General features: G+C 44.5%; 1 protein-coding gene across 2 annotated transcripts in view; it reads left to right on the top strand.

Moving 5' to 3' along the window:
• nlgn1 (neuroligin 1) overlaps positions 1 to 13,430 on the top strand; it is a gene marked incomplete at its 3' end in the record, with an annotated part of 328,961 nt that overhangs the window by 34,570 nt on the left and 280,961 nt on the right. The window lies entirely within an intron of this gene.

The following is a 13,430-nucleotide window of genomic DNA, read 5'->3' as shown; positions in this document are numbered from 1 at the left end:
AACACACAACTAAACTTAGCAAACCTTTAAACAAAGCTTGTGCTGGAAATTAGAGTAAATGCAGCCAGGAAATATAGATGTGTTCATAGATACTGTGTATCATAGATACCGATTGATTTATTTACAGTTTGCAGAACTACAGTACATTTCATGTACAACTCAGTACAAAAACTGTTAACTTTGAGTGGACGACACCATAAAGCATTACACTTGTTTATAATAGGGCCCACCATTTTCAATTCATCAAAACATTTAGAGGCATACGAATAATACACTTCTATATAGCCAAAAACAGGGGGAAAAAACATTTACAATTTATTGTTGGCATATAGGAGTGAAATTTAATTAGCCACTTGTTTGTGCTGAAACTGGGTTGCACATGGTTTGTTGAACTCCCACTGGTGTTGTGGGTGTGGACTGTATATGCTTAGATCAGCGGTTCTCAACCTGGGGGTCGCCCAGCCAAAAACGTTGAGAACCCCCCTGGCTTAGATAATCAACAAATAATCAGAATAATATGGATTAAGCAGTCGTGTACTAACGATTCCCCTCCCACACAAGGTTCCCATGCCAACTAATAGCTCCATGCAGCGCTCCTGCATGGCTACAATCATTGTAATTGCACAACACAATTGAGTATAGCACTCCTGATTCACATGCACGCAAACAGTTAAGTTAACTATAATCTTAAACTAATTTAGTGCTAAATAAAAATGTGGTTGCTGTAACCTCGGGGCGGGACGTTTATTTGTATAGCACATTTCAACAACAAGGCAGTTCAATGTGCTGCACCGTACCTGAAACATCAAGCAAAGGAAACACATTATATAAAAGGACATTTTAATTCAGCGAAAAGGAAGAAAATATAAAAGATGTAATGTAAAAATTATAGAGCACCGAAGTCTTGACGTCAATATCGGTAGAGGGCGCAAATCCACGGGGTCATGTACTTTTTATTTGCATTGTAATCCCCATAGGGGGATTTTAGATCGCCTCATATAAGAACTGTGTTTGAAAAATAAACAGAATCAACTGAGAATATTCTATTGTTACTGCTACTGAATTAGTTACATTTTCGCTAGAAACAGACTGTATCATATTTGAGTGACTGACTGTCGCAAACGATACAGACAATATCCCTGACAATATCACATTATTTTCATTGTATTTTTTTGCCACCGCAGGTCGCATTTACTATATGTGTTTTCTCACCCCAGGCATGACCATATATATGGTGCCCAGCTCTCGTGACATCATCAGGGATGGAGATCCCTGATGTCATAGTAAATGTGACCTGCTGTCGCAGTTAAGCCCATAGATCCCTGATGTCATCAATATTGGCCAGCAACTCTACATCTGACCTCAAACCCTTAGATCTCCATATATGGTTATATGTCAGAACCTTTTCTGAACCCAGAACCCTTTTGACTGATACCTGTCCATTCAAACTCTATAGACGGGCCTGCCCTTAAAGTTATTAGTGCAGCCACGCCCGGCAGCCGGCGAAAACTAGAGATCTCAACAGGCCCGAAAATTAAGGCCCAGCCCTACCTGGGCCCTCATCAAACCCTGTACACTCAAGAGAATGTCCCCGCTACCACCCTTAGATCTCCATATATGAAGCTGACCTGTTCTGACATTCCATATGTTGCTCTGACCTCATCAAACCCAGTACACTCAAGACACGCTCCATATAATGGCCAGTACAGAATTCATTCCATGTTGATCTGACCCCCCCATGCCAAAGCGCCAGCACTCACCCAGCAGTCTGTGTGCGCGCGACCTCGCCCTCAGGGTGTCTTACTGGTATTATATCACATTGTTTTCTAGGTTACAGGCTTAGCTTTTCTTTTTATTCTTGCGCTATTTGAGGGCTCCATTTAAAGTCCTGTTTCAAATGTACGACTTTAATTGAAGTCAGTTGAGGTGTAATTAATTAACTGCTACTTTTAATAAATCAGATGTTTAATCCACACGCCTTGTGTTGTGAGAACTAATTCCACTTAAATCCTCTGGAAACCCGACTGTGATATTAAATGTCTACCCAAATGAGATAAAGTTAACTAAACTACAGGCACTTCAACTTCAAAGTACTTTAGCTTTCGGAAACTTCTTTTGTGCAGTGGTTAAAAGACAACAGAAATTCACAATATACATGGATACACATGCAGATGCTACAAAAGCTACATTTAAAAAGTAATGCTTATATAAAGCATAATATTATTAATGTCCATATGTAGCAATTCTATAAGTGCTGTAGTGTAGGTGATGATAATAATATAATATGCAACCCATCTGTTTACTATAGTCCATCAGGTGGGACGGGGGGTGGGGATGTTGTTGTTAGATACTGCAGTTCTCATTATGGCCTAGAAGGTGGCGCTGATTCCCTTGCTCCGGCAGAATATTTTACATTCCATTGGAGTCAATGCGGTGACTCGACGCAACTTAACACTTGATTTTATTACCTGTGTAAACGGCATAAATAATTTAAGCTCTCAGTCGCTAGTTTCAAGTCTTCTTTCAATTATAGGATGTGTTTTTGTAAATTACGGTCCTATTCAATTTTAAATTGATGATACAGTAGTAGGGTTACGGTATGCTTCTAGGGCTTCCACTGAGTGAAGACCCGCCCTCGCTGCCCTTCCACCCAACAGTATTTCAAGATTGTGGATTTGAATTTAGCTGAAATAGTCTCTTCAGAACAGGTCTGTAGTAACGAATAGGTGAAGTCATGGCTCCCTTAATCATCCATATAGAGGATATGCACATGCATAAAGTGAGTGGCAAATCGCTACCTAATTTGTGGTGGCGCTACCAACTGAAAAGGTAGGTATCACCAGTGCTACCTGTCAAAAAGTTAGTCTGGAGCCCTGTCTGCCTGTGTCAGTGTTTCGAATTCGAAGCAGCATCAAATAAATAACTGTGCAAGCAATTTCACATTTAAAAAATCCAATTATACTTTTCAAACTTTATAAACACCAATGTATCCAATGGCATGAGTTTGGTTTGCATTACTGACGTCCAAACAATCTTTCATGTCAGCACCAATAACGGAGGCCATGCCGGCCGGCATAGAGACATGGAAATGTTACATAGTTCAATAGTTTTAATTACAACAATTTAGGTTGCTGCTGGGCTGGCTCAAGATGATGAAAGCTGTCCTGGACTAACATGATTTGTTTTTAATATGACTGCTAACAAGACAAGATGGCTGAGCAGAGGGCACATTGGCTCAGGTTAGCCGTAACATCGTAAATGAACGCCAAGCCTTTTTACCGTGTCCTATGGTGAGGTATCTACAAAACCCTTTATTCACGTGTAGGCCTACAATTAACATATTCAAACAATACCAGATTAGCAAAACCAGGGAGAATCAATTATCTCAGATGCAGAGATAAAAATCTTTATTGTCAGCTATCTCCTTTGAAGTCCTGTCTGCTTTATATCAAGGCAATAATCCATTTTATATTTAAAAAAAGATGTAATAATACAAAAGAAAAATGGGATAGAGTGGAATTCTCATTTATTATACAGTTGTTTTCATGAAAGATCGGAAATGACAGATTTACAAGTCAATGACAGAGTAATTTCTGCTGCGCCTTTGATGTATGCAAATCTGATTTTGAGAGTATAAATTAGCACTGCTGGTCTGACCGTGTGCCTCGAGGAGCCCATGGCTCTGGTGTACGAGTGCTGTGCTGTCCTTCCCTGTCTGTCACTGCTGGATAGCGCTCTGCTCCAGCATAATGGACAATGGCAGGGCTTTTAGCGCGCTGATGACGCAACGAGGAAACATATCACACACATTCTGAGTAATTATAAGCAGGGTCAGGTGTCAAGAGTGAACGATGAATGTGTCATTATGTGAGTATGTGTGCGTGTGTGCGTGTGTGCGTGTGTGTGTGTGCATGGTGTGTTTGTTGTGCTGTACTGTTTGCATACCGTATGTGTGCATTTATTCCTAGGTCTTGTGTGCGTGGGTGTGTTGCAGTATAGGGCAAGGGAGTCAGCGATGATTAACGAGAGAGCAGACCTTCAGAAGGACAGCATGCCGACGGGGGAGATGACAGCTGATGACGGGGTGGGCGGAGGGAGATAGCGGGGAGGCGGAGAGAAGCCTGGTGTTGATCCCGTAACACTGTCAAATCCTGGGAGTGAATTTAACTCTGGGGGGGGGGAGAGTGTGCAAAAATTCAACTCTCGGAGTTTCAAATTGATAAATTAACACCGTATAGACGTGGCAAGTGACTATTAAGGGGCTGACACATACAATAGCAGTCATTTACATTCCTCGAGGCGTCATTTGTTTCCTCGGCCAGTGTGCGGTGACTGATGACACATCATGTCTTTATACTCGGAGCTATTACTGGCCCAGGTTCTCCGTTCCCTTCATTGTGATGAAGTTCTGGACGCAGATGCATTACAGTGGCCTTCGATGTCACCGCGGGGAAACCGCCCAGTGCTTCAGTTGGCACCGAATCACCAATTACTTTATAACGGGCATTAAGGAGCTAATTGGGGTTAATATGGCAGCCTTCTGCAATATTCTAACTCCGTCCAGCAATGGGGGGGGGGGGATTTTCACTAATCGATTTGACAATGATCGCGCCAGTAAAGCAAGCTGTGTCTGATTAGTTTAGAAAACCAACCAAACCGATTCCTGGGTTATTATGAGATATTTAATTTTAAGCCCTCTTTGTGAATTCTCATCTGGTCATGTTAGTACTGTATGTGAATAATTGATCAAATCATTCTTTGTATGTCACAGAATACCCTGCATGCCTTAGGGGAATACAGCCACCCCACCTCCTAAACAACTGTTCCGTGACCACATTTCTTTCCACAACCACACACACTTCTTTTCATATGAATTGTGTATGAGCTGCCATCAAATCAGGCAGATTTGTTACAAGCGAGAAACTACCAGCGTCAGAAGGTGAAAGGGTGCTGTTCCGGAATGCATTGGTTCCAGTCAGTCATGCGAGGACCCAGTTTCTCCTGCACGTCTTTGCAGAACGAACCCATGGATAAAGCACTGTCTGTGACACTGCACACATGTACACACATGTACGCTCGCACACACACGCACACGCATGTACACACACATGCACATGCACACACACACACACACACACACACACACACACACACACACACACACACCACGCATGCACACACGGGCAAGGGCACACACACGGGCACATATAGACACACATGTGCAGTGTGCACAGCTTGCTTGAGAGTTGCACACAACTGCTTGAGACTGGCATTCAGATAGATGACACACACACACACACACACACACACACACACACACACACACACACACACACACACACACACACACACACACACACACACACACACACACACTTGAACAGTTGATATCCCCCAGCCTCACAGTTCTCTACTCTCTTGTTGCAGGACCTCTAGGGATCACCCTAGTGTGAAAGCTCTTTGTTGGGTGAAAATAAGCCTCGGGTAATGAATGAACTCTGGGTGCAGTCTGTCTGTGGCGCATGCATGCCTTGTATGTGTGCGTGTGTGAGTGAGTACGGGTGAGCACGCACACTTCCTTTGGGATGGCTGGGTGTGTGTGTATGAGCCAGTCTGAGGGCTTGTGTGCACTGCACATCAATGTGTGTAATGTACGTACATAAAGCATGTCTTTGTATGCCTGTATGAGTCCAGGAACATGTTAAAGTGTTCCCAACTCAGGGGTAGAGTGGCCGGTAGAGTGGCCGGATGGGAACCGTGAGGTTCCCAGTTCGATCCCGGTCTCCCCCCAGAGTTACTGTCCTTGAGCAAGAGATAGGACTTTGTCTGTTTGGATGTATGGGTGGTCATTGGCAAATTGTGGCTAGTTTCCACCCTGCCATTAACTTACGGAAAGATGACCGCTGTGTGCATATGGTCTATTGAGTATTCAAACATGAGTATTCTGAACATTTTGAGCATCTCAGAACATCTGTAGCTCCAATGGTTTAGAAGATAGAGGCTGTCTGGTGTGGTCATTTCCGGGTATTTCGCCCCGGATAGAGAATTCTTCACAGTTCCTACGTTGTTTGCAGCGGTCATATTAGCCAAGAACAGTTGAGATATTCACCGCTAAATGAAGTGCATAGGCTACATGTCTTAGCCAGGTCCTGGAGTCTAAGGGAGATCCCAGCCACCCGTCGAAGAAAACTCATTTTGGCTGCTTGTATTCGCAACCTTATTCTTTTGGTCATGACCCGGGTGCTGTTTAGGGATTGTCAGGACTCCTTGTCAGGACTCCTTGTGACTCTGAGAGGTTAAATGGTTTGAGAACCACTGGTATACTCTGCAGTATGTCAGGTAGCCTGATATATTGTTTTATTTAAATTATATTTTTGTAATCCATTTTTCACCCGGTGCCAATGCAATGCCGAAGGCTATATCCAGTAATCCTGGGCGCTACTCTCCCTCTGCTAACCTGGGGAGAGCACTGAACTGAGCTCATCTTCCTTGCTTCAATGCACGAGGAGTGAGCACTAGGCCAAGATGAGTCAATATAGCATCAAGAGCATGTGTAGCCACTTCCGCCCATATATGACTATACGTGTGAGCTTGTATAGACCTGATTTGATATCTGATAACAACAAAAAAGCGTGGGAACATTTTGAACATTTTTGAAACATTTTAACAATGTAAATCTAGGGGGCTTCGCGGCCAAACACACGACCAAGTCTGAGAACCACTGATGCACGGCACACCACTATAACACTTGTGTATGTGCTGTGCACGCGTGCGCTCAGCTCCAGCCTGACCCGGTGAATCTTCTCAGCCATGGAGTCATGTGACTGACCGGGAGGAAGCGGAGGGAGGTGAATCAGGGTGACATGCCCATATTTGGCCACGGATAGAGTGGGATTCCATTCATGGCTGACCTTTGACCTTTGATCCTCGCTCCATCTGCCTGGTTTACCCTCCTGTGCCAGACCACACTGCTGCGGCATGGCACTGGCACAGGCACACGCACATTTTGTCTATCTCGTGTGCAGTGTGTGTCTTTGCGTGTCTGTTTCCCACTCAATCTTGTCCATAATGTTCATTCTCTTAAAATGATCCAATTAATGTCAAAATGAATATAATGTATTTGGGTAAAGAAGACACAATGATTTTCAAACTTTCTATGAATATTTGAGCAAAGACGCTGATTGGGTATACGATGAGTCATGTACTCGCATATCTGTGTGTGTGTGTGTGTGTGTGTGTGTGTGTGTGTGTGTGTGTGTGTGTGTGTGTGTGTGTGTGCTCATCTGCTTTGAGATCGTCCAGCGGTAGCCTGGGGCGTGCAGCCGTGATAACAGCTGTGAATTCCCCAGCTATAATTGGCTGATGAAAGAGACATAATTGAATCCACTGATGTAGAAGGACACAATGTTATAGACCTTGGCAGTGAGTAACAGAGAGACACACACACACACACACACACACACACTATGATCTTGATTTATGTGAAACACAGCACAGTAATTAGTTTAATTTTACAGTAGTTGATGGAAACGCCACAGTGTCATGAAGTTATCTCTTCCACTGAAATAAGCTCTATAATGTAAAATTAGTATCAGCGAATCCCAAATATATACAGTATAGGCCTAACAGTTGTTCAACTACCGCTGCCAAAAGTGCATGACATCAAACAGCAGGAGCCCATACAGTAACCCGTACAGTACCTGACGATGTCTTTGGCAAAAATACAAGTTTACCATTCATTGTCAATGGAAGCCAGCGACATGACGTTGCAAAGATAGTCTACCATTCATTGTCAATGGAAGCCAGTGACATGACGTTGCAAAGATGCATGCAGCTGCTCCAAATCAACTCACAACGCATCTTTGCATCTTTTGTGTCTGCCCGTGTGAACGCACCATTTTTTTAATATAGCACCTTTCACAGAGAGGTCTCACAAAGTGCTTTACATACAATTAAAACAGGGTATAAAGCAGATAAAAAAATGCAACAATACAAGCATCGAAAATTAATCGTGAATCAATAAGTATACATTTAAGTTGAACCATCCACTTGTTAAAAAGGAAACGTTTTGAAGTTCTTAAAAATGTCCACAGAGGGTGCAGATCTCAGACTTGAGAGCGTTCCAAAGTTTAGCAGCTACACCCTCAAAGGATTTATCAGCGTTGGTTTTTAGTTTAGTGGAGGGTGTTGGGCAGACCAGGTCAGTTAAGTATCCCAGAGCTCTAAAAGTGACCTTATACTGGACCCTGACATTAACCGGAAGCAGAGGCGAGCAGGGCAACGGGAACAAAGAGAACGGCCGCCTTGTATCTTCGTCCCGGCTGGAAAAATCCAGTTGAAGTGACTTCACGTTGTTGTCGTCCCCTACCTCTCTCTCCCAGCCCCCCCCCCATACTGCTTGTATATACCATTAGACATCTTTCTTTCTCTCTCTCTGTCTCTCTCTCTCTCTCTTTCCCATGTTTGTGAATCAGCCTCTGTGTCTCTCCGCCACAGGAAGTGTGTTTGACGGGTAATTAGAGGTAGTTGTTGATGTGAGTGTCAGACTGAGCAAGTCCATCAGGCTATAGTCCTCGTGTCGTTTGAGAGAGCCTGCAGCCTCTCCCACTTTTAATGACCAAGGAATAGGGAAAATATCAAGGGAATTGTCATGTGTGTGCATGCGTGTGTGTGTGTGTGTGTGTGTGTGTGTGTGGGGGGGGGGGGGGGGGGGGGGGGGAGTGATTAGTAGTCAGATCTCACTCCGTGATCTCTTGGCCAAGAGTCAATTAGCCCAGTCAATTAGCCCATGTGATGTGTAGATGTGACAAAGACAGGCGTGTGTGTGTGTGTGTACGCTCTCAGTTAAGTTGTTGTTAAACATCTGCATCAACTTGCAGAAGTCTATGAAATTCGACAATGTAGAAGAATTGTTATTTTGATAAAAGTTGGCCTGTTATCTCTCCTATGGCATGCACTATACATCAATATACAGTAGCATGGAATTGTGGACAAAATCTTATCCCTGCACGGCAACACAATGTTCTTTCGTTTTGGGTCTGCGAGGCTAAAATGGCGGTCAGTGGCTCAAAAGGCCAATAAATAATGGGCCTTTATATAAGGCACTGGTATACAGAGCGCCATAGATAGACCTCTTGACACACCGCAGCCCACACAGTCAAATGATCCCCCGTTGTTTTACTGTACAGGACGGTCTAATTAAATAGACCACAGAGGATGTTTGATAAACACTGCAGGGCACTCGTGACAATATATCACCTCTCTCACATACTGTAACAGTAGGTGGTGCCTCTTCCTCTGCTTTCTCCACAAAATCTCCCCTAATAGCCTACGCGCTACACACACACACACACACACACACACACACACACACATAGACACACACACACCCCCGACCCCCCCCCCCCCCCCCCCCCATCGTTCCCAGCCAGGTAACATCTATTTCTGGCCCTATTTGTTCCTTTCAGGGCTCTGCTCTTGTATCACATGCAGTGGTCCTCCTCTCCTCCTGTCCACCGGGCTGTCAGTCAGGTCTCCATGCAGTCCTGGCTGGGTGGTTGGTATAATGAGCAGCTTCAAACCTCATTGGCCGCTCATCATTACAGCCGGGGCCTGGTGGGAGGGTGGCCATGTCGCTGCCTGGCCTGCCTGCCTGTCCTGTCCCGTCCCCTCAGTGTCTGGAGATGTCACCATCAAAGAGGCTGGCATGGCCACTGCACCTTCCTTACTGCTGGACAGATATGAAGGACAGAGATACGGGCAGAGTTCTGGCTGCGCGCGCGTGCGAGTGTGTGCGCGTGCATGCGTGTGTTGGCCGGCCTCGCGGTGTGAGGCGCAGGTCGGATGATCTCTGTGTCTGAGATCGGATGCTGTCAGATCTTATCGTCTTATATCACACTTGTTTAGATAAGATTATAGCCCTTTCCTTGGCTGGTAGTATCACACACTGACTGATACCTATTTGTGTGTGTGTATGTGCGTGCACAGTGTGTTTTCTTGGCTGGTAGTATCACACACTGACGTGTGTGTGTGTGTATGTGTGTGTCTCCCATGCGCGCACAGCGTGTGTTTCCATGGCTGCAGTAGCCTATCACACACTGACTGATTCCTCTCCCCCTGAGTAGGGGCAGTGGTGGGTGGACAAAGCACTTTTTTTTTCAAAGTAATCTTTTTTACTTGAGTAAATATTGCATTACAGAAATACTGTGTTACTACAGATTAGTTTTTACGGACGGGCTTCAGACGCGCCTCCTCAGGAGACTTGGCTCAGATCTGAACCCATTAGATGTTGGCGTTAGGAACCCGTTGCGACCGCATGACGTCGACCGACCCCAGGCAGGGTTTGAACCCACAACCTTCCGCGTTAAAGGCATATGCTAGTCTAACCACTACACTGGGGTGGCCCCACGCTGTTACCATTGAGTCTCAATACAGCACCGAAGTCTGTTGTCAATATCGGTAGAGGGCGCAAATGTACTTTTTATTTGCATTGTAAGTAATCCCCATAGGGGGATTTTAGTTCGCCTCATATATGAACTGTGTTTGAAAAATAAACAAATCATCCAGGCCGCTTCACTCATATGGATATGAAGAATCAACTGACTGAGAGAAAATGCTAATGTTACTGCTGCTGAATTAGTTACATTTTCGCTAGAAACAGACTATCATACATGAGTGAGTGACTGACTTGTCGCAAACGATACAGAGACACCTCTCTGACAATAATGCCGAGACAGCTTGTTTATTTTCGGACCACAATGCTTATAGTAGACGATATTAAGATCACCCCATGTTATTCTCCATAGAGAAATTACCTCCGTGAACCAGGGGAATCGAGGGGATGAGCGAGTGACGTCAGGATGTATACTGTAATATGCTTTCAATCCTTTGTTCTGTGGTTTGTCTATATATTTAGATTGAATTGCTGCTGTTTACCTGAGTATATTATATCCGTTGCATTGGGAAGTGGCTCCACACACTGTCTGCTGACCAGCACTGTACACGTCAGTGTGTGGCTCCACACACTGTCTGCTGACCAGCACTGTACACGTCAGTGTGTGGCTCCACACACTGTCTGCTGACCAGCACTGTACACGTCAGTGTGTGGCTCCACACACTGTCTGCTGACCAGCACTGTACACGTCAGTGTGTGGCTCCACACACTGTCTGCTGACCAGCACTGTACACGTCAGTGTGTGGCTCCACACACTGTCTGCTGACCAGCACTGTACACGTCAGTGTGTGGCTCCACACACTGTCTGCTGACCAGCACTGTACACGTCAGTGTGTGGCTCCACACACTGTCTGCTGACCAGCACTGTACACGTCAGTGTGTGGCTCCACACACTGTCTGCTGACCAGCACTGTACACGTCAGTGTGTGGCTCCACACACTGTCTGCTGACCAGCACTGTACACGTCAGTGTGTGGCTCCACACACTGTCTGCTGACCAGCACTGTACACGTCAGTGTGTGGCTCCACACACTGTCTGCTGACCAGCACTGTACACGTCAGTGTGTGGCTCCACACACTGTCTGCTGACCAGCACTGTACACGTCAGTGTGTGGCTCCACACACTGTCTGCTGACCAGCACTGTACACGTCAGTGTGTGGCTCCACACACTGTCTGCTGACCAGCACTGTACACGTCAGTGTGTGGCTCCACACACTGTCTGCTGACCAGCACTGTACACGTCAGTGTGTGGCTCCACACACTGTCTGCTGACCAGCACTGTACACGTCAGTGTGTGGCTCCACACACTGTCTGCTGACCAGCACTGTACACGTCAGTGTGTGGCTCCACACACTGTCTGCTGACCAGCACTGTACACGTCAGTGTGTGGCTCCACACACTGTCTGCTGACCAGCACTGTACACGTCAGTGTGACAGGCCTGCAAATCACAGTGAACCTGCTATTAATATACTTATTGGCACGTATTTGTGCTTGTTATAAGCAACATTTTTGATTAAGCGCTAGTCTGCAAAATCTAAACGTGTACAACAAAATGTAAATGTCTCGGGGGAAGAAATGCATCTATATATTTTAATGGAAAGTTTCTATTCTTTTTTTTCCCAATTTACTTTTTATTGAATTTTAATCAAACAAACATGTAAACGAAACAACTGACAATTGACAATGCATACAACAGAAACAAAACGAGACAATATACAGTATACAATACACACAAGGGGAGATATCTGCCTCTCTTCTCTATTGATGATCATAATACATAAGTACCTCAAACAGGTGCATCTGCTTCTACAGGTTAAACAAATGAATTTAAACAAAAACAGGTCTTATGGTAGAGACATGAGCAATCCATCTAAACCAGTTATCTGTGAAGACTTCAACCTGGCCTCTAAAGCTGAATGTAATTCTCTCCATAATAAATATACTATAGATTAAATCAATCCATTAATTTATAGTTGGTATAACATTTGTAAGCCACTTTTTTGTTATGGCTTCTTTGGATGCCACCAGCAATACCCTCAGTAGATGCTGATCCTGCTTTGCAAATTGAAGTCCTTCCAGATCTGCAAGATACATGGTTTTAAATTCAAAAACTGAGACTGCTGGAGAGTTTCTATTCTAAACTATTTCAGGCAGCGCCTCCACGGCCCACTGGGAGGCGCTCTGAGGCCCACCAGTTGAGAAAGGCTGGCCAAGGACATTTTTCTATTTTTTGGCTTTTTATTTAATATATTATTTATTAGTGAGTTGGTTGTATAGTCAGGCCAGAGTGAGCATGAACCCCACTGAGCATTTCACCGCTGGAAGAAACTGCAGTTACTCAATGTTGTAGTACAATAACACTAACGGTAGCACAATTTGAAATCTACACCCTATATGGCCATATACTGTATATATGGCCCTCGTCATGTGTTTGACTATAGGGTTTGACTGGATTGCTGAATTCCTACAATGCCCATAATGCTTTAGTGCACTTCCACTCCTGGTGGAGAGGGGGGAGGCTGCATGTAGGTGTGGCTTGTAGTCCAGGAGGTTTTGGTCATGAACATGGCGTCATGACTAAAAATATCACACACAAAACCCCAGGAAAGTGTTGTTTCTTGTGTCCTAAACATCATTACAATAAGCTCTGGTTGCAAAAGGGGTGAAGTGGCCCTTTAACGGAACGAACAAATATCCCAGGGACCCTATAGCTGTGAATGTATACAACAAACGATGTCTGTGGCGTGCAAAACACATTTCTAAATAACGACTCAGCTATCTCCGTCTCTTTAACTGAAATCAAAGTCTATGCACTATAGATTATTCACAACATGAGAAACAACTTTGAGAAATTGCTAGAATTGCTAAAAAAATAAATCTCGTCTGCCTTTCCTATATTGCAAACTGCCGGGAATTAGATCAGCTAATTCATGTATTCTATTTAATCTACAGTGTATCTGGTATCTGTGATCTCTT

This window comes from Protomyctophum bolini (assembly GCF_963924005.1).
Source record: "Protomyctophum bolini genome assembly, chromosome: 8".
Lineage (NCBI taxonomy): Eukaryota > Metazoa > Chordata > Actinopteri > Myctophiformes > Myctophidae > Protomyctophum > Protomyctophum bolini.
Note: the sequence above shows the minus strand (reverse complement) of the source record. Positions and strands in the feature narration are given on the sequence as shown.